Raw genomic sequence first — 4,666 nt, 5'->3', positions numbered from 1 at the left:
GCGGGTCGCGTCGGTGAACAGCTCGTTTCTCGAATTCCTTGCGTTTACTTTGGTGCGATCGCGATCGTTGATAGATCGTAATTACGCACACCATCAACGTGGGTGTATTGGACAACGCCGCGTGACACCAGTTTCGTCTGTCCTTTCGTCTTTTTCAACGAATCAACGACGGTCATTCGCGAAGAGACGTGGAAAATGCGATCGCGCGTGAGCCAAGTGTCGCGAAGCGCGATACAAAAGAGGTTTCGGGTTCGACGAGAGGTGTGACTCGGTTGTTCCTGTATCGATCCGATCGATCCGGTGATTTCGGAGTGCAGCTCCCAATCGGCCACGCGTCCGAGCGAGAACCTGTTCGCACGGAAGATCGAGGTCTGGCACTCGGGCCCACAATATTTGACACACGGCAGCCAATCAGATTATCAGATTAAAGTCGGACGAGCCGACGCAGCGGCGATCGTCGACACAGGTGCGATTCATTTTGTAAGAGAGAGCTCGACCGCGTTTCCTTCAATGTTCTCGCGGCTGATTCTCATTGTCCTTTTGCGGCACCTGTTTCGACACAGAGCACGTTTTTCCGAACGATACTCGGCAGTTCGTTTCTTTCTTTTCGCCATACTCGCTCTCTATCGATGCATTTGCACAATTATAGCACGGTGACTGTTTGAATATTTTAACGTCGAATTCATTAATTTCGTATTTATTATGGAACATCGAATCGCGTTATCAGATCGCTGGCGAAAGGCAGCCTCGGAAGACGTTATTGCCACTTTACGAGCACCTGTTCTGATAAGGACGGTGGTTTCTTTCTGGAAATACGAAAAATAGTGCGGTCATTATAGGGGCGCATGATCGTCGATGAAGCAGAGGCCGTTAAAAGCAACGTAGACGAACTCCTTATTGGGCAGGGTTCGGCCACGGACGGACCGACAACCGTGTACGATCCTTCCATAAAACCAGGCGACAAAGTGAGGAACGCGCTTCATTTTACGGCCGAGTTTATGGTACGTGGCAAAGAATCATCGGCCCGTGATCGCGTCGACTAGAGACGGACCGGTCTTATCTTATCCGCGGAACGAGAGGCCGCTCCCAACTTTTCTCGGCTTTTCGATCGCTTTTGTATAGGAGTGTAGTTCGGTGATCTTGGCGACCAAGGTTGGATTACGCAGAAACTGCCTTAAAATTCAGCGCGTTTCGGGAGACGGTCGATTCTTAGGGACCGTGATTCCTTTTAAAATACGGGTCGATCGTTGATATTGCGAATTGCTTTGAGACGAAGTTGCATAATCCATCTGGTAAGGTACTTTGCACGCGGAGAAGGTTCATTTAATCCGTTGATCGAAAGTACTGGTGACGAAATCGAATTACTCGAGGATTTCATCGTGGCGTAATCTCTTGTATTTTTTGATCGAGTCATTCGTGGTTTTCGTACCTTGAAATTCTTGTCAGGAGAATGCATATCGACTGGCGGTCGGGCGTTGGAGGCGGAACGGAGAGAATCGGTTCGTGCGAGACGACGGAGCAGGACACGAAAAAGACCAAAACAGTGAAGAAAGGAAGGAGGAGAAGACAGAGAAACGGCAAGAGAAGGTCTTCATTGTCGTCGCTATCGTCGTTGTCGTCGTCGTCGTCGTCGTTGTCGTCGTTGTCGTCGTTGTCGTCGTTGTCGTCGTTGTCGTCGTTGTCGTCGTTGTCGTCGTTGTCGTCGTTGTCGTCGTTGTCGTCGTTGTCGTCGTTGTCGTCGTTGTCGTCGTTGTCGTCGTTGTCGTCGTTGTCGTCGTTGTCGTCGTTGTCGTCGTTGTCGTCGTTGTCGTCGTTGTCGTCGTTGTCGTCGTTGTCGTCGTTGTCGTCGTTGTCGTCGTTGTCGTCGTTGTCGTCGTTGTCGTCGTTGTCGTCGTTGTCGTCGTTGTCGTCGTTGTCGTCGTTGTCGTCGTTGTCGTCGTTGTCGTCGTTGTCGTCGTTGTCGTCGTTGTCGTCGTTGTCGTCGTTGTCGTCGTTGTCGTCGTTGTCGTCGTTGTCGTCGTTGTCGTCGTTGTCGTCGTTGTCGTCGTTGTCGTCGTTGTCGTCGTTGCCGTCGTTGCCGTCGTTGTCGAGGTCGCATAAATCGTCGCGAATCGGATATCGAGGAACCGAATGCAAGTCGCTATTGTCCAGGCTCCCCTTTTTCTCTCTCTTTCTTGTTCTTTCCCTCAGAGTTGCTGTTACGGAACTGCACTCTTTGCTTTGCATACGGTTTAAATATCATCGCTCTGCTTACTTTAAGGACTCCTAGTACCATATCTTCCCCTTTTTTGTGCTTCTTTTCGATGGTACTGGGCGAAACCGGGATTCGCAAGACATGAAACGTCGAAAGGAACCCAAAGACGTGTTCTGTCTCGTACTTTCGTTCCTTTTCTATCGCTGAATCGCATCGATTCTCTGCGATCGGTATGAGCTGTATATTCATAGTGCCGCATCACCGACGCATTTTTACGTTTCTTTCGAGAAGTAGATCGTCTCGCAGATTCGGTCCGATCCATCTCGAGTTCTCCGATTGGCGAAACACGGACGACGTAAATTGTTACGATATCGTCGAGATTCGAATATCTAGTTCTGGATCGTGGTAACGTTATTTCGAGTTCCGAGATAATCGAAGAGGAGTAGATCGAATAAAATTCGGTGCAGTCGTTTTTGTCCAAGTCTCTTGACCTCGGAAAAGCGGTTTCAAGTTTTCGAAAATGACGACACGGTCTCGGCTCTAATCTTATCCAACCGGCACATCGTCAGTCTTTAACGAATTTAACGACGACACTATATAAAAATCAACAGGCACTGACGTCGTTTAAAGGTGTCCATAAAGATACACAGAGATATAATTCGAGGACTGATCCGGCTGTTACGACCAAAGTTTCATAAAAGATCGTTCGCTTTTCGAGAAATTTCGCCGATAATCGAACTGAGAGGAGGAAATTTGTAGCGAACGCCTGACCGAAACCAAAGGAAAAAGTATCGGTGAAGGCACGAGACCCGCCGTAGATAAAGGATCTGTCGACGTTCGAAACGAGGAGGTCGCAAAAAGTAGGATTCCTCGTTCCTCGGAGATGAAGTATTCCGCATGGCGAAGCGGCCGATACGTTGTCTCTCTTTTCTCCGCGTCTTCTTTCGTCGGACCTTTCGTTCCTTTTTCTCTCGGATCTTTGGATCTTCCCTTCCTCCGTACCGCGCATCGTGCTTTCGCCGGACTTGCAAATTTCGCGCAGGCATCGTCTTTTCTCCGGGGTGCAGCGGTACGTTGCGACTTTGCATCCCGAGAAGAGAGTTACCGTCCGACCCAACCTAAACCGAGCTACGAGATCCGCATGGAAAGATAGCGGAGTCTCTGCCACGGTAGGACGAATGTTCGTAGTCTGATTTGCGTAATTCCGTTCCTGGAATTTCATTTTCTTCCCGCCTTTGGTTTCCTAGTTCTGTTATTCAGAAAGAAAAGCTGGATAACAGAATCATCCAAGCTCCGGACGAAACTTTCGCATTCACGATATTTCGCAATTTCGAGGACACATTTTATGCGTCGAAAACAAATTTACATGGAAACACGTCCACTTCTCTTAATTAAGAAGCGATGTTCGGACGACTACGATAGCTATTCCCGGGGATCGTTCGTTCGAATCTCGATGATCCAAGCGCAGGTATTCGTCCGGTCAGCGTCGAATTAAGAGACGCGTATTAGGACCTCGCCGGCGAAGATGGTAGTTGGGCAAAGAGGACAAAAGGGAAGAGAAAAGAATATACGGATGCAGAGGAAAGGCGGCTGGGCGGCAGTTTGGATCGCATATGTTAATCTCGGTTAGTTCGGCATCCGTTTACATCATTTTCGACAGCGGCTGTTTATTGCCAGATGTAAATCGATATTGTACGGGCGAGCAACAACAACCTCGTGCCTCAGTTACGAATGATCGAACGTTCGTATCCTAGCTCACGACCCGATCGAGCGTATTTACGTCCATTTTTCGACGCGTCTATTCGTTTCAACGAATTACGGGAAAGTTCGATCGAGTGTTTGTTCGGGGAAACGATTTCAACCGTTTGAGTCCCAGGAGTCTTTGAAAAAACTCGAAAAATTCCGAACAGCGCGATAGCGTTTGTCTTAATCGATTATGAAGAGAAACAAGCGGTGCAATAGCGCTCGTCATATTTGTCATTTTTATGAAATACATCTATATTAGTATATATGTGCACTATTAGTTTATAAATATGTTGTTTGTTCAATAAAAATTATTGAGAAGATAACGGCGAAATACAAAATTCATCAGAATACGTCAGTCTTCCGTAGAGTCCAAAACACACAAAAATGACACAAAATCTAAACAGCGCGATCGCGCTGCTTGCGACTCAAACGATTAAATAAGGCATATGAGCGGTGATGAGCTTTGGCTCAATCCTCGAAAAACTAGCGTTGTCTTCGAAGTTAATAGACAGTTCTGAACTCACGAGACAGCACAACGTTCAAGCTCGTTTTGAAGCCTTTTCCGATGCTTCTTTCGCCCAGCCCATCAAGGGAAATCCACGATATAAATCGTTCGCGGGTACTCGGCGAGTTAGGGACAGGAAAAGCACATCCTCTCCGGTGGAAGAATCGTGCATACGCGTGGTTATGGAGTGACGGGAATCGTTTTGAATCGGGACGAGCTCG

The 4,666-nt window shown here is 48.0% G+C and overlaps 1 protein-coding gene across 1 annotated transcript in view; it reads left to right on the top strand.

The window, feature by feature from the left end:
• The window catches only part of LOC100749750 (protein dachsous), a 229,991-nt gene that overhangs the window by 189,168 nt on the left and 36,157 nt on the right, over positions 1-4,666 (top strand). The gene's annotated exons all lie outside the window — the stretch shown is intronic.

The sequence above is a fragment of the Bombus impatiens genome, unplaced genomic scaffold (genome assembly GCF_000188095.3).
Source record: "Bombus impatiens unplaced genomic scaffold, BIMP_2.2 scf_0129, whole genome shotgun sequence".
Taxonomy (NCBI): Eukaryota; Metazoa; Arthropoda; class Insecta; order Hymenoptera; family Apidae; genus Bombus; species Bombus impatiens.
This window is presented reverse-complemented; position numbering and strand designations above follow the sequence as displayed.